At 24.1% G+C, this 26899-nt stretch overlaps 1 protein-coding gene and 1 long non-coding RNA gene across 3 annotated transcripts in view; one reads left to right on the plus strand and one right to left on the minus strand.

Moving 5' to 3' along the window:
* The window catches only part of LOC114123846 (adenylate cyclase type 2), a 237478-nt gene that overhangs the window by 164921 nt on the left and 45658 nt on the right, over positions 1-26899 (plus strand). The window contains exon 1 of one of the 2 annotated variants that reach the window (XM_027986958.2): positions 11014-11360. The exons of the other annotated variant lie outside the window; for it this stretch is intronic. The gene's annotated coding sequence lies outside the window, so the exon portion shown is untranslated. Of the gene's footprint in view, positions 1-11013; positions 11361-26899 lie in introns of those variants that run through there. 2 annotated transcript variants of the gene reach the window in all.
* On the minus strand, positions 1992-6567 carry LOC126551447 (uncharacterized). Its single transcript, XR_007605351.1, has 4 exons — positions 6315-6567; positions 6184-6250; positions 5954-6118; positions 1992-2351 (listed from the first exon to the last, which is right to left on the minus strand). It is a non-coding gene; the product is annotated as an uncharacterized LOC126551447 (long non-coding RNA).

Genomic DNA, 26899 nt, shown 5'->3' on the forward strand with positions numbered 1-26899 from the left:
TATTAATCTATTTCAACTTATTCCCATAGATTGATATTGGATTAGTTTATACTGTATTTTTTTTTAAAGGAAATACTTTGGAATCAATGATCAAAATTTATATCATAATTAGTCAGTTACTATATTATACACGTATAATTTTTTATTTATTGTACCTATGTATTTAAACTTTTATTCTATCACATTATGATTTTTAATGATTATTTGCATCAACATAATATGATAAATATATATATATTATATTAATTTTGTCGATAAGCTTTTATGATTGATATTCTATTTTAATTTCCACACCAAAAATATATTTGAATAAAAAATTTCTAAGGTTTATTTATTATTATTATTGTTTGTTAATGAAAAGTATAAGATATAAAGTTAAAACTCCAATAGAAACTTTCCAATACATATTTTTACAGACAAAATACATACCTAAATCAATTATTACTTTTTTATAAAATACACTTATATATATTCTACTTTTTTTAATCATGGATACTATATATTTTAAATATAAAATATTATATTTTTATTTATCACATATTTTACTTTTTAAAATATTTAATTAATGTTTTACTAAACATTATACATTTATATTAAATAGTGTACATTTAATATTATTTTAATTATGCGTACGAAAACGTCTTAATAGAAAATAATAAATTCAAACATAAAATAAATATAACAACAAATTATACAAAAAAAAAGAAAAACTGTTTACTTTAAATTATTTTGTAATGTACATAGGTAAACCTTGATTAGGGTTTTATCAACATTTTTCTTAAGATTTTAGTCCACTATCATAATAATGATTATATTTTCAACGTCAATATTTGAAATGATGTTTTTTATGTATGAATTAAAAAAGATAGATACTACCTGCTGTTTTGTAATGAAACATAAAGTTAATGTGTTATTTCAAAATGTTGATAATTTTTAAAATATAGTAAAATTAACGTTTGAAAAGTATAACTTTTACTAGATGTATACATTCCAATATTCGTATAATTTATAGTTTTGAAGATTTGTTTTTATATTAAGCTATTTAACAACTTGAGTCACTTAATTTCAGTTGCTTATTCATTTTTTAGGTTATATAGTTAACATCTAAAACATATTTTCTTCTCTTCTATAATTCACTGTAAAATCGAATCTTTAATAAGTATAACTATAAAAATATCCATACATTATTATATAATACACTATATTTGATAATTTTGTAATACCTAATCATAATTTATTATATTACGTTTTTTTGGAGCAATACCTAAAATTATTTTGATTCTTCAAGCTACTTATAAGTTATTAGGCATTTGATGTTTTTGATTATTTTTAACTATTCTTAATAAAAAATTGTTACTCCGTCAATAAGTTTAAAAACGTAATATAAGATTCTTCATAAATAATTATTCTAGCAATTTAAAAATGTTAAAGATACATACTTAGGATTTTTTACGAGCATTTGCAATTCATACTATTAAAAAATTCGTTAAAATCACAAAAATCACAAAAATTTGCAAATTGGTTTTTGTTACTTAAAATATGGTGTATTTTCAAATGTTATGATTAAAAATTAACTATACATTTTTAGTACAGGGTTCTTTATAAGTAGTATAGGTATACCGAAACCCTACCTATAAAAATCTAAAAAAAAATTGAAATTTGGAAGTAAGATATTTAATCACAAATAATGACTATTGTAGTAAAGTTATTTTATTGTTATTTCAAAATATTTTTTGTGATGTTTTAAATGTTGTAAGTATATGCTATATTATTGTACGTATACTCTAACTCCACAATTGCCATTTTCAAAATATTTAAATTCATTTTATGCTTTACCTATTTATATCACGAATCTATTCACACTGTTCTTCGGTAGGTTGGTATTTAACCAAAAGTTAATATTAATATAAAATATGATATAAATAGATACTTTAGAAAAATTAAATATTTATTATATAATAAATGTTTTTTTTTTTTAAAGAATCAACTACTATAATTATCGTTAAAATATTAAATAAGTACTAATTAGGTACTGTATTACTAATAGTAAAATAAATTTCTTTAATAGTAATATAAAAATAAATATATCATAAAATATATTTCGTAATATAAGCTGATTGACCGTCTTTGCTCAGAATTGTTTTTCGTAAAAGATTTATCATTGAATTCAAATTTAATACATCCATTACAGTTACTCAATGACGAGGTTCACTCGACACCAACATCTAACTCCATAGCAGAGCGTTTACCTACTTTCTTCCCTTTTTGTTTGTTTATATGTCATCAATCATCACGTTTTATCATTTTTTGAAGCATTTTTAATGCTTCAATATTTAAGTTCGAAGGTGATCCTGAAAAAATAGGATAATATACTCATAATTTTCTTAATCATGAGAACTAAAAACAAATAAATATGGACAACAGAACACCATTTCTTCACAAACTGAATTTTTTGTTTTAATTAAAAAACAAAGAATTATTGTGAATACTTCAAATAGTTGTTAAATAAACATTTTCTAACATCAAGGAACAATTTTTAAAATCGTCTTTTTTTACTGTTTACCCATAGAAATTTGGAATCTTTGATTTTTGTTTTTTATTTAAACACCTACTTACAATATTTTTTATGCTCGGTGAAAAAGCTTGACATTTGAATTCAAAGATTCCTTATATGTTGTTCTAATAATTATTTAAAAATATTGAAAATACACAAACGCTCAACTTTATTTTATAAGTGTTAAAATTACAATGATTGAATTCGTCAAAATCACACATTTTTTTGCAGTTAAAATAATTTATTGAATTGTCATTTCAAATAGCAAAGGCTTAAAAATGTATAATTGAGTTTTTCTTATAGAAATTTAAAAATTCCAATATGGCATGTGAATTAAAGTTCAAATCTAAACAAAATAGGTTATTTAAAGATATATAACAAATTTAATTTATTGTTTTATTATTCAAAAATATTCATCATAGCTGAAACTTAAAATATATATCATGTTAAAAACTTAAACTTAACGAGTGTTTAACTTCTAACCTAAAAACTCTTTATGTATTATAAGTATATAATATATATATTATACATTTATAAAATATATCATTTTTAATTTTTACATAAAATTGTATTATAAATTATAAATTATATCATCTGATAAAAAAGCACCTGCAACGACGCTATTATCTTTGCTTTACAATCTTAGAAAAGTTGTGTTCAGAGTAAAAAACTTACTCCAAATACGCACAACAATATAGATTTTAATTAAGAATGCAAAATATTTGTAGCCAAATATATACTTAAATATGTAACTTTAATAACGTTATAATTGGAAGACGTTGTTTTTAACAAGCTTCTCTCAATAAGATCTCAAGTAAAACTCAAAATGCGTAGATGGTCTGACTAAGTGTAATTATTTCCAAGTTCTTAAAGTCTTATTTTATAAATAATAATAATAAAAAAAAAACCTTTTCAAGTACTATCCAAATCCATTTCCTCGATTAACTATAGTTTAATCATGGACTTACGTATCTCAAAACGATAATTTAAAGTTAATTGTACTGCTTATTGATTTATATTGTTCGGTAAAACTTTGAAATTTGTGAAATAAAAAAAAAAAGATTAAAAGAAAAATGCTAAAACGAAGCTTAACTATATTTCAAATATTCATATCGCGTACCTACTTGAATAACACATTTTTGTTTAACACAGTAAATGTAGGTATTTACTAAACTTAGTTCCTTATACTCGTAATCTTTAATGCAGAATTTTTTGATTAATAAATAATCATAGACCTAAAATATGTACATTATATAATTATATATATATATAATATATACATATATAAGTGCGTTAATACATCGCATACAAAATGTATAAATAGTTTTATCATCAAACTTGAATATTGTAAAAACATTTAAATTTTAGTAATAATTGATTTACTTAAAGTGCATGAAAAATGAATATTCCATACACTAATAATATAAAATATATTATATTCTAAAAGTTTTACGAATTATACACAATGTTATAAATTGAATATTATACAATACCTGCACACAAATGTGAGGGTAGGTTATACTTTTTCTCATTGTGCTCAGGTATATTTATTAATTTAGTTGTTATGTTGACAACATAACATCTTATTATAAGATATAAAAACAGGGAATAGTAATAATAATTAATTTAGTGATATTTACTTAAATATATTTGTCTATTCATTGATTACATTTAAATGTTTAGATAATTATTTTAAAATACCTTAATATATATATATATATTTATAAGTTATGAATTTGTAAACATAGTCCAAAAAAAGCTAATACTAATATTATAAGTAAAATTGAATACATACAGAGTGATTGTTGTATCAAACAATACTCATTATTTCAATAAAAAGTCTAGATTTTTTCCCCATTTTTTTTTTCAAATTTCTAGATACATGTTTTTATACAACTGTATTAAATTTTAATTTTTTTCACTCTTATATTTAATAGTTAAAAAACTAAAATTTTGATTTTAAAATGGAAACCTATATAAATAATTTCATAAATTAAGAAAGCCATTTTTTTCATGAATTTTCATACTAACATTTTTAACTTTCGTTGATCCGTCGGCGAGTTATAGCTGCACACAATTGGTTGGTTTTAAAAGGTTTTTAGGTGCTATACTATACATCAATACTAATTAGCACCGTCATATCTGAAGTTTTGATTTGTAAAACCTAGTTGCTAAATAGTACCTAATAAATTTGATATCGTCGACCCCATGGAGTAACGGAGAGTAGTGATAATATTTGTATACCTGTTACTTATACCTGCCCCATATAGCTTATTATCAATTGCCGTATAATTATAATTAATTGGACTAATATTATTAATTATTATTAATTATCTACTGACGATTTATAACACATTTACACTCAATAAACACTTACCAAAACTTCTAAGCTACTAAGCTATATCTCATCAACGGATTAACGAAAAATGAAAATTTGAATATAATAATTCATAAAAAATACAACCATATTAATTTATGTAATTTTAAGTATAGGTTGTCATTTGAAAATTAAAAGTTTATTGTGGTTTACTTAATAAATATAAGGTTGAAAATAAGTTTTATAATTCAAGAACAGTATGGATCTTAAATTTTGAAGAAAAAAAAATTGAAAAAAGTCTATACTTTTTGAAATAATGAGTGTTGTTTGATAAAAAAAATCACTCTATATATAGTACGTACAATTACATGTTGATCTCTAAAACACTTGAACACTTAATTTTAACCAAAATATTGTAGTATAATAGTATTATAAATATTTTATTAAGATAAGCTAGTTTTATTTAGCATTGCCTATGCCTAACTGTACTAGTGCACCGTGAGTTGAGATAATTGGGCAAGACCCCGTACGCTCAAAAATGACCCTTCGCTTTTCGCCCAAATATTTTAAAACTACTTTCCCTTTTCACCCAAGAATATTATATATATAGCACTTTTCGACCAAATTTTTATAATACATGCTTTAGGAAACACTTACTTTAAATTATGTATATCTATTATAATAATAAATTTGTTATATTTAAATTATTTATTTGTGTTAATTAGTTTTATAAAGCCATTTAGCATTACCCAGAGAGTACCACGAGGAGGCGACTTCTATTACTCTCCAAAAATGTATTGTGTTTTTGTACAGTTTTTGTACATTAATATAATTTTTATATAATATAAGAGTAAGTTTTTATCAAAAGTATAAATCGTCAAAATTATGTAATGTAATATTAAATAGAATAGTTAATAGAATAGAATAGATAATTATCAGTATTATAATATGCACCTAATTGATTAATCGCGCAAAGCACTATACCCAGATGCCAGTGCTCTGCAATAACCACAAATTGAAAGTTTATCGATGGCTACATCTTATTAGTTATTAAGTATAAAATAGCTATTGCTGTTTCTAACTTTGGTATGCTCATGAATAAACATATCAATGTTCTTCATATTGTATTGCAATATTGATCGTTGCCATTTGCAAATTTATTTTATCCAATCCGACCAATCAACTCACAGACGAACTTATCGTGGAACCCACTGAGTAATAAACACTATATCTGATGAATGAACAAACTATAAATCAAAATAAATCATGTTTCATAAATTATTTTTATCCTGAAATATAATTTATGTATTACATATTAGCACATGTAGGTAGGTTCATACGATCTGTAACTTGGCCCCAGTAACAATACACGTGACTAACTAACATAACAATATATTGTGTTATTAATAATTTGACTATAAGACTACACCTCTAGGTACTTACTTACAATTTGACGTATAAAATATTTACAATTTGAAATATAATACTGTTCGTGAAATCCGATTTCGTTGGCTTTTTGCCCCACTTATATTTTAGATTATTGCTCGTTATTCGTTTCTTTTGTTATTGCATTTATTTATTTATAATTTAACATAATATAATCGTGGTAGCCTGTGACGACAAAAAAAAATAATACAATTTACAATTTTTCATGTAAAGATGTAGTTTATTTTAAAACTAATATGTTTAATATTATATATAATAATCAGAACACTTATACCGTGTTAAATATGATTAGTTTTGATTAATAAATACAATTTAAAAGCGTAATGAAATAAAATGTGTTGGTGTGTAAACATTAGGTACAACATTCTTTCAATTCTAGAATAAATAAAAAATCAATCCAACGATCAATATATTATGTATATCATAATGTATATTACATTAATTTAATTATATAAATCGAAGTTATCTATTAACATATACATTATGTATTTCGAATTAATCAATTATAGAAATTAAAAAAAAAAAACTTAAAAGTCTCCACAACAGTCCACAAGTCTTACCATGTCTCCACAGTTTTTAATTTCTTATATTTTCATTGTTACAATTTATTGAAATATAATTTGAATTAAAATAATTAAAATAATAGAATATTAGAATAATTAAAATGTCTAGATACGATATTATAATATTGTTAGCTTTTACCATTTATGGAAAAACAGACTGTGATCCAAGATAAGATAATTTAATAATTGTTCAAATATTTCGTTGTTTTTAAATAAAAAAACTAAAAATTGCCATAAATATTTTATAAGATAAAAACATTTCAAGTTTTTAATCACTTAAGTGCATAGTTGGATTTGTGATCCAAAAAGTATTACTCGTTATATATTTAGAACACCAATTTGACTTTAAAATTACTAAATGTTCGATATTTTAATTTTAATATGTTAAATTTTAATTTAAGATTAAATCTCACTGCGATGTTTTAACAATGTGTACTGATGTTATTTTAATTTGTTTTAAAGGTTTATTTGTACTTCATATTATACTAAAAAATTTCAAATTATACTACGGAAAGTTTTTTTCATTAATATTTATGTTTCTGTTTGTAATAAAATTTATTTATTAAAAAACCATGATGAATTTAAATAAAATTAATTTCGTTTAAATTTAGTTATAATATCAGTTATCATAGAGTACGTTATAAATACAAAATCATATTTGCTTTAAAACTATAGTTTTGTACAGCCATTACGATATTTAATATATTAAGCTTACATTATTATATAATATTATTATTATTTAATATAATATAATTAAATAACATGCTATATTTACGAATTAGTAGTATTACTATATATAATATATATACATATATATTTTGTAAAATATTTTACATTTAAAATGAATGCGTATTCATATGTTTTAATAGTTTTTAACAAAGCTGTACTGTATTGAGTTTATCTATTTTTAACAAGATCGTTTACCTTGAAGCTCGAATACCGTCGAGTTTTTTAGACTCGTCTATTTTATAATTAATTAATTAATATCATAATAGTTGCATCTGTTTGCTAAAAATTCTTCTTCCTTACATTTTTTAAGAGATAAAAAAAGTAATAAAACTAAAACTCTTACGTTATCCTTAAAAAGTCTAATTTAAATTAAATTAATTTATAGTTTGTCTATGATTTTTGCATTCGAATTTATAGTAACCACCTTCTCAAAAGTCTATAGTATTTTAATACTCTGCATTATTTTAACTACTTGAATGGTTAAAGTTTAGGATATCTCTTCTATTTAAATTTTCATATTTAATTCCTCTATTGAAATATATTAGTATACATATTTTTAATCACCATTCAATTAATATTTCAAATAGAAACATTAATTATTTTTGTTGATGTTTTATTATGTAGAATATTCAGTTTAATTAAAAAGGGTATAATTTTTTTTTGTTCTTACACAATGATTATGTTTTTTTTTTTTTTAATAAAACACATAATTTGTATATCTACGTAAGTTACATGAGTTAAATGACCACAATAAAAAGATTATATTGCAACAAATTAAAATGTGTTCAACAAAAAGATAATGCCATTTTTTAACTCTAGGAATTCTTATTTACTTGGCTACAACACATTATATGTGTTTATTCAGCAGTGATCCCCAGATAATAAGCGATGATATCATATGAGTCTCGGAGTAGTGAGCCAATATTTCCGATTATTTTTTTTCGAACTTATATGCACTTTTTAAATATGCTCCTATTTTCTAATATTAAACAACATTAAATAATAACATGCCATTTTTTTATACGGTCCGTTAGAGATATAGTACCTATAACTGTCATCAAAACGTAATATTATTGTTTGAATATTAATATGACTAACGCCCAATAAAACCAATGAATTTTAAACACGTTTCGGTTCGGTAAGTTAATGAACATTGGTTGTCCAGTAAAATATGTGGTGGTATAGACTCCTATAATTTTATTTACAAAATACTATGCTATGTAGAATTGTAGAATGATTCTTTTAAAATTTAATGTTCATATTCTCAAAAAATATTAAAGGTTATAGATTTATATAAAGTTTTAGTTATTAGTTTAATAATTTATTATAAGTATCTAAAATATTGATAAACTGAATGAAGTAGCATATGGGTAACTCATACAATTTTGGTCTACTATTCCATTATTCAATACTTTAAATAGGTACCAAGAATTTCACCATTAATTCGAAATTCAACTTTTATACATTGACACGTTTAAAAGTTTTGTCTACTTCGGAGTATATGAAATTAAAAATGTATGCTGTTATTTAGAAAAGTTAAAATAATAGAAAATATATTTTATTATTTTTTGTCAAAAATGACTTCAAACATTAATTATTCTTTACATTTCTTATTTTTAGAAAAAAAAGAATGTTCACTTTTAAAAGAATCACTCTGTATAATACAATTATTATGGCACCTTCCTATTATTGCTATTATATCATGCGTGGGTACGCAAGCGAAAATAATTAATAAGAACCCGATGTGTTTATTAGTAATTTTTAATTTTAGTATAATAATATCATCATAATATAACTCTGGAAAAAATTACGCGTTCACTCACAAACACAGCACACACATACACAATATATGACTCGGGTGTTACATCACTCGTCGTGGGGAATCATCTCCGCGGCCACGGCCAAGAACGGGTTGTCCTCGAGTGGCGCACTCGCACGATCTCGAGCCGGTACATTACAATACAACAATACCATTCGACACAAAGCGTAAATATTATGAGTTTTGTTATTAAAAAACATTAATTGTACGTATGGGTATCGAGTGTTTTATCTAGCGACTACATATTATGTTTTATCGTATTCGTTCGTATCAATCGCAAAGTCAACGTATCGTCGTCCAACACCGAATAAAACTGTAATTCGTGACAGTAGTGAATCCGTAACTGAACTGCAAAAAAAAAAATGCCTACATTCAATGCTGTAAACAGATCGTTTTTATAATTTTTACATAAATGTTAACAGAGGAAAATACAAGACATAATATTCCGATTCCCTTATATATTGTTTACTTTTGACTGTGCCTGTATAGTAATCTCTAATGTATTTTCATTCGGACGAATGAGTACTAGAAGTTATAATCTATATATATATATAGTCTCAGACCTTTTACGGTTTTAGCGCATAATTATTTGGGCTGGTGTTGACCCTTAAGTTTAATTTTCTAAAAGTTCAAAACGAATCCCGTACCTTATTGCGTTATAATAAAATATTATATTAAATGGAAATTTAATGCGTTATTGACATCCATTATAAAAATGATTTTGGTTTCATTAAAAACGAAATATTGAAAATTAAAATTGAAATGATTCTTTTTTCCATTATACAAAGCGTAAGTTCACTTTAATACTTTTGTGTATCAACTTTTTATCTATACACGGGTTCCATATTTTATATTCTAAATTGCTTTAGCTTATTATTATGACTATATTTTCTACAAATATTACAAACTTTTATATTTGTATACACGCGAAGCATAAAGCGTATTATACAGTGAACGCGATGACAAAAGAGAACAATAACGAGAAATGTAGTTTGAAGTCGTATAATAGTTCTAACTAGAACCGTCTCAAAACTTCGTTTTAACTGTATTTTGAACAAAACCCCGCACAGATGTAAGGGAAAAAATTTAGTCGGTTAATTCGGTATAATATACGCTGTTCGCGACCTCCTCGTCTACTCCTCGCAACGACGACGATCGACTGTATATGCGGTATAATAACAGGTGTTTACGTTTTGTATAGGCCCTGTTTGCCGACTGAAAACGATTGTTAAACCTAACCTGGTCATATTGTTGTGATCTTCGCCGATCGCACGTGGTATACGGTCGTAACCTAACCTAACCACCGCGCGCGTTCCCCGCGAATTCGGCGTAGGTACGATATGGACGAAGAGGAATCGCATCGATTTCAAATATTATTATGCAACCGCGTCGGCCAGACGGCGAAACGACACCGACACGAAAATCGTAGTCGGTTTGTTGTAATAATAATATTATTGTGATTTATGATCGGCTACTATAGACTGATGCGTTTTCCGGCGGCGGCAGAGAGTCCGCGTTTTGTTGTCGCGACGATGGGTACGTGTGTGCGGTGTCACGCGGTCTCTCGCGCCCAGTAGGCACTCGGCACAGTCAGTCAGTCGTGCCGGTCCAGTCCGCGCGCGTGCACGTCGGTCGTCCAACCGGTGAAATCGCAGTCGCGTGTGCGAAATCCTTATTTTTTTTTTTTTTAATAATAACAAAATAATATTACAATGCCGTCGCGTTCGCGATACTAACTATTATCGTACAGACCTGACGGTAATGACGTATAGTAGTTGTCGATGATAATATTGTGTTCGTTATTATTTTTTCGTACCAAATTTGAACGGCCCATCGCACATTAAACCGGTGGTACATCGCGAAGTTTGAAGTCGACTCACTGCCGCCGCACGACTAATAATAGTTGTTTACGAGAAAAAAAGAACAGATTAAGTAAAAACTCATGTTCAACATTTTAATACTAATACACTATAATGATATTATACGTTTTATATGATTATTATATAATAATATTGTAGGAAATAACAATAACTGCTGTTGTTATTAATACATCACATTTATATATTATTACGTTATTGATATTCTAACAGTTTTAATTCCGGAAATTTATTGTGAGATGGCTTGCATTAGATAAATCAGTGTTAGGTGAACTTTACCCTATTATGATTTTTTTTTTTTTTTTAATATGATGACTAAAAATATTGTTTACACATTAAATTTGAATTGAATTTTTATTTTTTATAAAAAATTGCTTCACTCTTTCTATACGAATTTCCTTTATGAATAATATTTATAATATAAATTTATCTCGTATAAAAATTGTCGTTTTTCTTATTTTGTTGGATAGAACAAATAATCAGGTGCATTATTGGTTCGTGTATAAAGTAGGTATCTACCTATTTACCTAACGTTGTTTATTTGTTTATTGTTATTGGGTACTTATTTTACTGCTTGTTTATACAAACCAAATTATTTTATTTTTTGGAAAATTGATCTACATCACCGCCACAAAGTGAATATATCCAAACCGATGCGAAGCGAGGATTTATCTTAGGTAGTGTTTTGATTATATATTTAAGTATTGCTTGTAGGGGAAGTGATTCACACATTCTCCGTTGTAATAATAAGTGTTTATATATTTATAATACAATAATAATAATATCAATAACATAGTTTTTGATGTAAAGATATATTGTATCAGTTAAACTTTTTACGTAAATATAACTGACGGGGAGTGTTACTAGTTACATCACCCAAAACACCCCTCCGGATACGACAATGACTCAAATTACAATTATTTTCAGTAGTATAACGATGACACTAATAATTTTTTTTAAATATATATATATATATATATAATTTTGTTTTAAATTTAATGAAATACATGATTTTTGTTGATAATTATTTTGGGGTAGCTTTAAAATATTGTTATATATTAAATTAGATTTTTTTAACTGTTAATTTTATTAATTGATAGTTTATTTTTGGAAAGATAATAATATTAATAACAGCAATAAAAATCCTATTCATCAACTTGTGTCTACGAATCTACGTCTGATAGACATTATAATCAATAATTATAATCAGAATACAAAAAGCTAGTAAAAGAAACACATGATAAATAATAACATTTTTCGTTGCCTTACTCTCTGTCTCTATCACCTTAAGACTAATGTTTTAAGATTCTGAATTCTGTGTAAACAATATCACATATCGTATATCGTTTTTTACAATAATTTAGATATATCTACATTATTTTTTAGGCTAGAGAAGTGCTTGAGAATCTCCATGTGGATCTAATATCTATAGATTAAAAATTGGACACAGAAGATTAAAAGGTTGATTATATTTTTATTTTCATAATATTCAAAATTCAATTACCTCAGAAATATTAGAAAATCAATAATTTATTTAACTGTAATTTCATAGTTTTAAATCGAAAAAATGTAGTATAGGCTGCTAACCTATATACTAATATAATGTATAGAATTATAAAATGCGTATTTTACAGATTTAATTTTAAACTATTTTTATTTAAAGAACTAACATTTTCATAAATATTAATCATCAATAACTATTTTTATAAATTTATTAATTATATATAGTAATATTTGGAGAATTCGAAACAAACCATTTATATTACACGATTACGTATATACGATATTCGATATTCGAATTATCTAAGTACTGTAAATTTATTAATTTTATAAATTCATTACATAAAATATTGGTTATTTTATGTTTTCATTTAAACAAAAGTAATTTTTAGTTTCACTAGAAATTATATTTTGAAAGCGGTGATTTATCATTTTTTTTTTTTTAATTAAATTAAAAATAATGATACAATACAATTTATAATTATATTGGCTATAATCTGCAGTTATAGCACCCTGGTGAACGAAATGAAACGATTGTTTCATCACCCTTCGCCATACATTTTTGAAAAAATTAATTGACATAAATAAATAGCTTGTACCTACGTTCAATCAAATAATATTCACATAAATACTATAGCCAGACAAATTATTTTGAATTTCCATATTATAGCATAATAGGTTACGAATAGGTATTCCTAGGTATCATAGCAGATTACATTAAAATGTATAATGAATAAAATATATCAATCAGCAAAAAAAAATATTCCTTGGAAAATGGTTATTATAATTTTCTACATTTTTTTTTTTTAAACTAATGGCAATTTTACTATTTCAATATTAGGTATATTGACGGTCCACGTTCAATTGGAAATTGAAATCATATAGGTTCGCGGTATATGTTGAGCACTTTTTTTATTACTGCCTTACTCTAAGAAAGTGTTTTATCAATAAAAAAAACAACAAGCATTGTAAAACCAATAGTTTCCTTGTTTCAATCAGAATTCAAAATTGCAAAGCAAATAAGCAACTTTTTTTTATTACTCTTCCTGTACAGATTCTTCGAAAACATTGTTGTTGTAGGTACCTACATTTTTATAAATAATGAGCAAATAATTTACTACATTTATTTGTACCTGAAATCCAATCATTTTCAGTGTTTATAGCTTTTATTAATAATTTAATATTTTTTTAGAAACTATAGACAATAACTACTATTTTTTTTTTTATATAAACATATACATACCTGTTTAAAAAAATCACGCTATTATTTCATAAAATATTTTTAATTTTAACAATGGTCTTAAAAACATCGATAGTTGTAAAGCTAAGATATTTTTTAAAGTTTATATTTTAAATAATTAACTACTCAGTTAATGTTTTACCTTGCTATAAATATAAAATTATGAAAAATATAGAAATAAAATTGACTTATGATATGCAACCTCATGAATGTATAATTTATTACTCCATTTTTATTTTATAAATAAATTCGAAACGAAAAATTATCTAACACTTAAACCGTAACCTGTACCTAGTTATTATAAGTATTAGTACATGTACCTAAGTAGTATCCGATAAAATCAAAAACCAATAATATGCATTTCTATCACATGGACTTACATAAATAGTATCACTAAGTACATTAGATGCCTATAAATTTCGCTATAAATATATAGCATGTAAGTATACAGTAATATGCAATTTTTAATAAATTATGAGAAATAGTACTCATTTTAGCCATATAATAGTTATAATAATTGTGTCTTTAAATATAATATGTTCATAAATCACATTCACCTCAAAGGTGACGTTTTAACTCATTTTATATTTTAATGAAAATTAATATTTCATAGTTTATAGGTCTTAAATATTTTACTTTTAAATCGTCAAACGTTTGTTATTTTTTAACAACTAGTTTCAGACCCATACTTAATATTTAAAACATGTTTATATTAATTACTTTTAAGCAATTTTGTTTAATGTCATTTTTGTATAATATATAACATATTATAATACACCCAGCCGATGATCTTTAATATTGATAAACTGACCAATATCTTACTTGCGTACCAAATATAAAAAATAAAAATAAAAACAATAAAATAATAATAATTAATACAACTTATTCAAGTTTTACTAAATTTTAAAATTGAAATTCTCATTTTTTAATTAAAAATTATACTTTAAATTTTATGATTTGAATCATGTTTTTTTTTTAAATAATTTTTCTATGGAAAAGTGAACACAATATAATAATATTAAATAAAATTTTAACTATTTATAAGCAATCAAGTTATAGTAGATTAATGTGATAGGTTAGGTTAATGAGACAAGTTGATATTTTTACCCTATTAATCACATCTTAAATGTTTTTAAAATATAAATTAATATTGATTGGTTTAATAGTCAATATTTAAACATAATATTTACAAATATAAATCTTATTTCATAAAATAAAATTTAAAATACCGCTTGATATTTAAATAAGCTAAAACCCAAGAATAATAATTTCATGATAAAAAAAAATAGATAAATAACTCTAAATATGTTCTTAATATAATTTTTTTATAGTCAATAAAACTTTGTCAAATTTACTTAAAATAATATCACTGGTTATCGACAAAAATTTGTTACCGTAAACCTTAAGTTATAATATTATCATTTTAATAATTTAATATTCAGTAAGATTATAATATGACAAGTAATGGGTTTAGACGTTGAAAACGAGTTACTATTAGTTGTTATTTATGGTCAGTCGTGACATAAGAGGCATATTTGAAGATTATAAATCATTTTTCATTGTGCAAATATATATTGTTCTCTGCTTATTGATCATTAATAATTTTATAAGATTACTACGAAATATATGAATACATTTTAAATAAAGGTAAATATTATTGACGTATTCTAATATTGATACTATCTTAAACATCTCAATTACGATCAATATTTATGTCGGTATCATAATATTTTGGAAATGTGCTTAATATTCTACTTATGTTGATTATTAGTGTTTTTTTGTACAATAAATGAACAAAAATCAATTTTAATAAATGCAATTTATAAAAAATGGTACGCAAACATATTAAATTATTGGTGGATAAAAAAGTGTTTTTAATTAATAGTTTTACTTTAAAATGAAAAGTTTAAGTATTCATGTTTTTGTTTAACATGGTTTACTTTTCTCTGCTGACTAATGAGTATATTTTCATTTATTTATTTTAAACCAATATCTATATTTTATAATTAGTTTATTAGGTATAATTTTTATCAGGTTAGATGGAATATTGAATGAAAAAGAAAAATTATAATTTGTTAATATAATTAATCAAAAAGGATTTTTTTAATAGTTTTAAGAAAATGTTTACCTACTTTTAATTGTTTTTGCTCTGGCTACTACAGAATTTAATTTAGTTGATTTTCTGTACTTGTATTTTAATATTATATAATTTTGATCTAATGTGTGTATTTCATTTTATTGTTGAAATAGTTTTCTTTATTGCATACTATTTGTAGTGAATAGCCATTAAATATTTTTTAGAATAATATAGGTATTTTAGATTCTAGACTATGAAAATTATAGCAGTATGTTCTCTTGATCAAATTCAAAATAAACAATTAAAAAAAAGTTATTGTTTAAATATTTAATCTATGTTCCATTGTAATTTAAAAAAATATACTTGAATTATTATTTATTTGTTAATTATTTGTGTTTGGTTTTAAGGTTCTAGAAATTATAATTTAATATAATTTCATTCGATATAGGTTAGTTTAGATTTTAAGAAAACATTACATTTCCTTTGGGATTAATTTGGAACGGTAAAAATAATAATAGTAATATTGTCATTAGGCGATGAATAAAAGAATTACTATTAAATGATTATATTATGTATATAATATAAACTATTATATTATTTTTATTAACTTTTATAAAATTAAAAATCGATTAAAAGCTTTGCAACTTAACGAATTTTATCCTTAATATCATTTAGTTATTTCTAAGTGCCCAAGACCGTTTAATACTGATTTACCCCATTTAACTGAACAACCGTTCGATGAATAACAATTCAAAAACAGTAATTTTAATTTATGTGTAGATACTTAGCGTAAAGTTTTCCAGAAATTTCCATTACATTAAATATATATATAGAATATATTTTAAAACATTATTTTGACATTGAATTTTAAATTATATTTATTTACGTTAAAATAAAATATGTGTGTACACTGTACATGTACAAAAATTATTTTTTTTTTTTAGTATTGTGTAAATGCCGATACTTGTCGTTTATGAGATTAATGGAGTTCAATACTTTTCAAAGGAAGCACATCCCAAACTACTTAACGGATATTTATTATTTGGGTCAATGAACCTTAAGGATATTCGCATTGTTTATACTTTTTACCATCGTTATCATCAACCGCATTGAAAGATGAGGTTGAAGATGAGTTTTAGATTTTACTAATCAAAACAATAATCATTTTAATATCATTAAAATAATTATTGTTTATACATTTCTCAAAATTAACCCCTTTTGGCACGTGCGTTCAACGCAATTTTTTGAATATGTATATTAGTGTTACTGACTGCAATAAATTGCGTAGCACAATAAATAATCATAATTATTATTGTTTATACAACAGATATTTCCAGCTACAGAGGCTTTTATTGTTAAGTACTTACCTACCTATAATATATATTTTTCAAATAATAATAAATCTATTAAAAAAATAATTTAAAACTAATGGGAAGACAGATATTTTCGGTTTTATATATATATAGTTATACAGTTTTTCAGTACACTTCTACTGTTTCAAGTATTTTTATATATGACCAAAAGGCTAGAAAATCAATTTAAAATTGATTGCAAAATGTTTTTAAGGAGGTTTATTAATAGATAAGCTTAAAATATTAAGTAATTATGTAATCACATAGTAATCACCAACTTATAGACCATAAAAGTCACTAGTTTCAACACAAAATACAATATACTTATTTTTTATACCTATTGATAATATTTTGAGGTAAATAGATAAAATATTTTATAAATATCATATACATTAGCGGTGGCTAAACCGCGACTCGCGAGCAGCATGCGACTCGCCACATAAACTTATGCGGCTCGCATCTTATTGTAAAATTTTTACAAACAATTTTTTTTTAATATGAATTTATATTATAATATAATAATATGACCTTTTTTTGTTTCTTTTTGGATTTTCCATATTTATTAATACATTTGGTGGCTCGCGAGTTTTTTCTCGCTGGCCACCCTTGATATATATTATAACTGTTTTCAAAGGGTCTATGGACCTATGAATTATGGAAGTGTCATAAAAACTAAGATTAATTATGACAATAATAAAGTATTATTGTAATTTATAAGTTAGGTATACGTCCACCGTCAAAAGATGAAGAATTCATTTATAGTAATTCGTGAGTATTTGATTATTAAGACAAAAACGTTATTATTAAAAACTCAAGTAAAATCGAAGTTGAATATTATATTTTGTATGTAATTATGTTAACCTTAAATTAGGTCATCCTATGTGAAAAATGGGAACACATTGATTAGCAATTAACTGGAAAGTTTGTTTGCTTATATTATGTTCTATATTAATAACAATTGTTTCGTGGTTATATATTTTACATTGCATAATTACTAATCATTATTACTATGTAAATTAATATCATAATATAGGTGTTATGAAAAATCTAAATTGATCTTTGTAGAATTGCACCTTGATTACATAATCATTTAATTTGAATATTTTTAATAATTAATAACCAACAACAAATAAACATAAATTATATAATAACGTACTCGCTAAATTATATGTGTATAATTTATTAAATTAAAATTAAAAAAAATATTTTCTGAAAATTGAAAATATTAATATTGTTAATATTTTTCTCGATAAATATACCTAAAGATTGTTTTTTTTCTAGTACCATAATATATATTATTCAATTAAAAATAAAATAAAATTGACTATAAACTAATAAACAAGACATACTTATTATTGAGTTATACAAACTTGTATAATATAATTATTTTAAAGTACATCGATTGAAGTTTGTCTTTATTGGGAAAGTCACGCTATAAGCTGGAATGTCACAATCTAAATTTAAACGGACCATGTGGTCACGTTTTATACTTATAACCGATGATAAGTATATTTGCATACAAAGTTGGTCATGGATTTAGCATTATTTTGTTTTTTTCCAAAAAATAACAATAAACTTGTTTGAAATTGAAATTTATTTTTCATATTTTGATCTTGGCATTCCATCTCGTAAACTCGACACTTTTCAATTTCCGGTTAAATGTTTCTGTATAATATAGAAACATACAAAAATACAAAATATTATGATATAGTATAATTTTTAGAAGATTGTTCAATTATCTTCAAACTAGACTAATAGATGTACAGGATATACTTTGATTTTTGCAATATAATTTTTACACCAAATTTTAAACTATAATAATTATATTCGGTTACTCTTTATTTGCAAATTTTACCACGCTATAATCACTTAAGAGGTTTTGTTTTTTGTATCGAATTAATTTTTATTTAAATGTATTATTTATTATTTTCTTATTATTATATGTAGTTATTATTCCTGCAAGTTAAACGTTAAATTAATATAATGATACATTTCATAAAAAAGCAATAAAAATATTAAAATGTATAATATAATATAATGAGAATAAAGTATTATAGTAAATGTCAAACTAAGCTGCTTTACTACAGGTATATAATTTAATATTATTTGAGATTCTCTTCTGTAAAATATATCATTGTACATTTGTACTATAGCATTTTTTATTTCAATAGCATGTGTTCAATTATTATTATCTGAACATACTACATTTGATAGTTATAACAGAGAATTGGGAAACTCTTTGTAGATTAAGAAATAAGAATGCTGTATTTTTATTTTTGAAAACACTTCAGTTTATTATTTTACTAACAAACGAAACAACTGAATACGTTTTTGATAACAATAAAATAATGAAAATATTTAAATAAGTATAAAAAAAATTGAGTTCTAAAAAAAAAATTATTAATAAGCTATTTTTACGAATAAAGGTTAAAGTTGTGTTAGGTTAGGTAAATCTATTTACACCAATTTATCAAATAAAATTACATAGTAAATGTTTGACTAATTTTATTATGTTTATGTTTCAATCAAATAAATTTGTATTGATAACATATTTTTAATACAATACAGTTTCTTTCTTCATTACTTACAATTGTTTTTATTATTGGCTTTTTAAATTTTCAATGTTAAAACTGACGAGTGGTAGAATAGAGACATTCCAAGAAACGCTTTCAGACTCCCTTGAGAATACCTACCCAAGCATTTACATATTTGTAAACTGCTCTCGGTTCTATACATAATTTAATTACAGTTAGAAACCCGACAGGAAGAAAGTCTTTCGGATGTAACAAATTTTTCATGAGCTATCTGCCCAGTAAACATAGTTCATACAATTTTGGAATGCAGTTGAGATAACGATGAATAATAAAACGATTTCAATTTTCAAGCGGTTAAAAATGATTGAGTTCATCTTTGGTCACATTCCGTCACGTTTAATCAGTACCTGTAATATCTTAGAGACTATCGAAAATCTTTTTCTTTTTCAATCAAATATCAGCATTGGCACTTGCACTTCTAAATTTCATATTTGATAGAAATATTGAATATTAAAAATAAGATAGTATACGTTAACACAATAAATTCGAATTATTTTTTTAGTATTTCTTATAACAACATAACAACCAAATTGGAGTATTCATTTTTGGTTGGACATATAAATATATAATATTTTTCCAATATCCTACCGTAGATATAATATCAACTATACAAATTAAATGATAAAAAATAATTTTAAAACGATATTATTAATTTTCTATTCTTAGAATTTTCATATTTCTAAGTTGAACTGAACATTTTTCAATAACTAGTATTTTAGTTTAGGCTAGAGAATTTTATTTTTGAAAGTTTTTAAATATATTTTATATTTTAAGTTCCCCCCTTAAGTGTCACCACAAAGTTCATTTGTTTTTTTGCGTTTTTTGAATTAAATTAAATTATTTATATAATTGAAATATTAAAAAAATAGTCACGTTTTATATAATGATAGATAGATACTTCAAATTTTAACTTCTGATGTTTTTAGTTATCTGTTTTTCATATTATTTGTATACCAAATAAATTACTTAATGAATATTAAAAAGGGACAATTAAGTATTAAGTGTTATATTTCATCATTGCATACTCACGGTAACGTATGTGTTAAATTTTAAACTCAATCATTGCATGTGAAAAACTATTCTAATGAGAGAAAATGAACCTATTTTACTACAACCAATATTTTATGACGTATAAAATATGTATTCATACGACTATCATTAGGTATAGTAATTTATTTCCTATAAGTAGTACTACAAGTTGAATTAAATTAAAAAAAAAACATTTCATTTTTTGTATTATTAAAATGTAATTATTATAATAACATGTATTTTATGATACGTGATTGTAATCAACTTTTGGTTCAAAATCGACTTAGGTACCGTAAATAGGTTTGTGCTATAAATATACAATAGAAAAATTAATTTAAATGATTTAAAATACCATTGTCCATTATGTTTTTAAAATATAATATACATAAATGTTTCGAATTCCCACAAAATATTTTTTTGAATAACAATAAAATAACTATAAAATCGATTTTATTCGTTTAAATATAATTTCGTTCGCGTTTTAAAACTTTAAATCTCTATAAAAAAAAAGTTGTGTTTAAATTTTTTTTAGTTTTTTGGTTTTTATATGTACTACTATTAAGTTACAAGAAACCTCGAATTACATTTTCAAGTCTTAATCAAATAAATTGAATATTTAATAAATTAATTTAAAAATAATTTGTACATTTTCATGATTTGACAATTTTTTTTTCAAAACTTAAAACACTCATACAAAACTATTTTGGAGTTACAATCAACTTTTTTAATTCTAGTAATAATAGTTAATTAAGAATCTTATATAATATTTTGATGGTTCTTAACTAGGTGAATTTTTATTTTTGCATGTAAAAATGTCTGTTTTCTCACCAAATCAATACTTTCGTTGCATCAACATTTAAAATGTAATACTTTTTAAAGGTTATTAAATTTCTTCAATCATTTTGTATATATGAAAAATGTATTTTACAAAGTAGTACATACGTTATTCGTCTTGTAACTTTTTTAATATTAATTAAAAAAATCCATCTAATCTTATGAAAATACGATTTATTTTTAAAACTAATGTACATAAATAAAACAAATTTTGGTTATTTTTGTATTTGAAAATAAACTAATGTTATTCATTAGAAAGTGTTTTTTTTTTTTTTTTTGTTTGTAGCTAATTACTTTAAAATGTAAATAAAACTAACTAGGCTCTTGCATCTAATGTAAAATTGTAATAATTTATTTTAAAAAAATGTATGTTTACATAGTATTAAAAATCTTTGAGAGTCTTATTTTTGTTTTTATATAAATAGTTCTTTTTTTATGAACATTAATTTTAAATTCAGAAATAAATATTTTTTATATATTTTGTTTACCATCTAAAAGCTATATATATATATATATAAAAATGTGTGTGTGTGTGTATATAAGCTAGTTAGATATATTTCATCTATGAAGCCTATACAAATATAGTAGATCCACTAAATATGGGTACTCACAACGCATTTCACTGTATTAGTCAGAACTAATGAGATTATGTAAAATAGCGTCTACCAGGGGACAGAAGTTAGGTTTGGAAAATTATATATATACCAACTACCAACTGTATAAACTAGCGAGAGACATTAAATATATTCTTACCTTTCAACCTATAGATGGTTATCATAAATTTACCACTTTGATAAAATGATATTGGCATAATTATCAAATATCTACGTTTCTAAAAGACATTTTTAAAATAAGTATACATCGACTATATAATTTACTGTCATTATAATTTACACTTACGTATAATATTTTCAAAAACTTAATAAAGTCATTAAAACCTATCTATAGAATACAGTCTTGAGACGCAAAGTGAATTATTTGTTGCTTTTATGAATACAATAATGTAATTTTTTACTTACCTATTGTGTAGGAAGAATTTTCATGTAGCAAAAAAAACTACATAATATGGCTCATGTAAGCCCATTGATTGGAAATGTATTTTGTTGTTGCTTACCGAGGTAGGTTTTATGATTTTGTCAATAGTTTTCATTAACGTTATGGCCAATAATTGTCGAACAACATTAAAAAAAAAATGTCAGCAAGCACGGTTTCAAGTTTCAACTGAGTTCACACTTCCACTAAGAATTGATTTAGAATTTTTAATTTGAGCGTTTACCAAACAATCGGTCTCGTTAAATACACCATATTATAATTTTTTTGATAGAAACAATTTGAATATACCTATAAACTCTGCAATGATTAAATTATAGTTATTCAAAATATTCAAAAACTTTGTTGTTGTACAATTTTAATATACGTTTTTATTTTAAAATTATAATAATAAAATGGCTATAACTAATACTGATTTTTTAAATTTGATAACCAATCTTTTAATATACAATTATTATAGGTAGAACAAATGAGATTCAAATATATGTACAAAAATTACACTAGAAAAAAATCGCATTTAAAAAACAAATATTCCCATAAATTTTGGCGGGTAACATAAAATTGTAAATAAACGTATAGTAGCAAATCAATCTGTATACGATATTCGTAACAGATGAATTACACTCTTCCCGTCCGATATCACAACGTTTACAATTACAGGCTATATGTACTGTATATTTTGGTTTGTTTGTTATTCTGTCCACCGTCTAGGACAAGGTGGGGCAGTGGCTAATGGAAAGTTCCTAAAAAAACGGAAAATTTCAAACAATGCTTTATATTGCCGTGAACAAACAAAATACAATATACATTAAAAAAAGATAGACACACGACACTGATTTGATACCAAACGTTGATTTGAAATGATGCTACAGTCTTTAGAGTATAGTACTTGGATGATAATCCGACAACTTCAGGTCACGAATTACGTTGTTCCTTCGTAAACTCGCGTGTTGCATGTTTTCAAATTTTGTTTACAGTATATCATGTTTATTTCGATTTCATGCAACCAATCAGTCCAATTGCGCTTACTACTAAGTTAGTGGTCAATAATAAATATTTAATAAAATAATAATAATTATTATTATTATAATATGGTATTTGAAAAACGTTGCCTAATATTTAAAATATTGAGCTATTACTATATCTGTAATGTATTTAACTTAAATACGTTTTCATAATAGTGTAATACACATACTAACTAGATTATTAAAACAAAATACATTATTATTATAAATTAATATTTAGAATATTAAAATATTCGTAAAGGATTTACTTATAAAAGTGCTAATATAAATATTTTTTTGTTTAAACCAAGAATTTATCTAAATTTTTTAGGTTTTAAGTATACTTAGATGTGTCCTAGTGTCCTAGTACAAAATCATGTGAATAATATACATAGATGACTGATATGCGTCTTACCTTCATGCACCACATTTCTAAGATTCTCAGAAAAAATGTGAAGCGGGTCGGAAGTGATGAGGCTTGAATTTCCAAACGTATAGAATTGTATAGACTCGTTCCCTCGAGATTTAGTCGCACTAAACAACGGCACCGTGAAAACGATTTGATCGAGTATAGAACTTCTCGGCGACATGCAAAAAAAAGTCATGTGATGTCTGCATTTTCCTAGCACTGACTAACCTTCAATACTAAAATTATCGTAGTTATCATTTCACGAATAATAAATATTATATTTTCCATTGATCAGTATCAGATGAATCATAATATTGTGAAATTTCAATAGAACGGCGTATCAGACGTGGCGGAAAAAGGTCAGCAGCCACTTCCGTTTTATTTTTAAGACCGTCCATTGGAAAAACCTCGCCAATGGAAAATATACGGTTATCCACTCGCAAGTTACGTATGGGCGGCGGACAACTCACAACCACGGTATAAATACATTGATTTAGGTTCACATTTTATATATGGTATACTTGGTTATGGTTTTCTGTACGCAAATAAGTATGATACAGAAAGAAAATTGAAAAAACAGCGATATGAAACGAGGCTACAAGCAAGTGAGTGCATGAAGATGCTACTTTAAATAAATTAATTACTGAAATTACTAGAATTTTTTTTTTAAACTTTATATGAAAAGTATAAATGGTAATATTTATAGATTATATTTGGTGTATTTAATTGGTATTATGATGCAAATGAGTAAATATCAGTCTGGTGTTCACCGCATTGAGACGTAGGTATCGTGTTATTTATTTTTTAGATACCCATTTCACCATATTTTATCTTATCAAGTGTATGTTGGTTTGTTAAATGGAATCATTTAGCTGTACTTTAACTCTTCGTTTTTGTTATCTACTTAAGTTTTGGTCTAGAAGGACTGTAATAATTAACAAGTTTTTTTCATACAGATAATTTCTTATATTTTTGGATGTAGGCTGATGAATATGTCGGTAGACCAAACACATTGACAATTAACACCTAAAAGCAAAATATAACAAAGTCTGATTCCGATAAAAAAATTAAAGTGAAATTTCTGTTACGAATACTAACAATTTTTCAATTGCTTTATATTTATCTTATCGATTAACATATAAAGATTCTTCGAATAATGTAAACAAAAACATTTAAATAAATTATTAATCAGTACAATACCTGTTTAACGCATTTTTTCGCTATAAATCGGAATTAAAAATTTGTTTCAAAAACTTTATAATTAGTTTTGAGAAATGTATTATTAATACAAACTTTAATCACAAAATATTAATTTTTGTAATTAGGGTAGTTTTTCTGTATTTTACATTTCGTAGCAATTAGGGTAAAATCTAGCAACATGTTTTTCTCGCATACGTATATATACGTTTCGCTCCTCTATTATCACGTATACTCTTATAGTTGACATTAAATACAATACGTGACTTACACAACTAATAGTTTAATACTTTTCCCGTTGTAGTTTTACCGTCCATATTTTAGCTTTAACTGTTTATGTTGTCTATAAATTATTCTCAAGTCTTCAATAAATATTACTTATTAGTATGTTTTCCTTGCACTACAGTGTTATACAATAACATTCAAATCAGTTTAGTGATTATTATTATTCATTTATTTTTCAGTTTTGTCTTAAGTAAAATAGATTAGCTATTATAAAACATGCATAACCTTATATGATTATTATTATTATTAGCCTATATCTTACATAAAAATCATGATAAATGTTATTATTACTGTTTTCATTTGGTTTATAAAAGAAAAGACAATTTGTTTCTTAAATGCTTACATCGAATGAGTTGTAAAATATACATATTTTCAAAATTCTAAACTTAACAAATAATGGTAATTTATATATTTTTAAATTATTTAATTTATTTAATATATCTTAAATTCTGAAATAATCAAATAAATAACCAAGTCATTATATTTATTATCATTACCGTTATTAGGTATGTTATAATACATAATTATTATTTTATGACTTCACAATTGTAAGCGCTTTGAAATTTATGCATAATAGAATGATATATTTTATAAAAATAAAATATAGTAATACATTTTGATCTTTAGTTAACTATTACTATTGAATTTCAGTGATTTATAAGTTTAGAAATCGAACAACAATAAATATTTCATGATTTATATTCATATTTTTAGCTTTTCATTCAAAAATTAATTACGCATGTATAAACAATTCATTGTATTAATTCATAAATCTTTCTGAATAAATGACGAATAATTGTCATTTATATTTTTATTATTTCATTTCATTTACTTTAATTAATGTTGTGTATTTAATTGAAGAGGTATTGATTTAATTATGTTATATACCTATTATAATCATATATGAAAACTGTTTTAGTTTGAATGCTCCATTTAATACGAGTATGCTGAACTTAATGTCTTTACACAATTTCCTATAGGTAGTACTCTATATTCTCGACATCCTACTCTATTATGCGCGCG

This window comes from Aphis gossypii, chromosome 3 (genome assembly GCF_020184175.1).
Source record: "Aphis gossypii isolate Hap1 chromosome 3, ASM2018417v2, whole genome shotgun sequence".
NCBI classification, from domain to species: domain Eukaryota; kingdom Metazoa; phylum Arthropoda; class Insecta; order Hemiptera; family Aphididae; genus Aphis; species Aphis gossypii.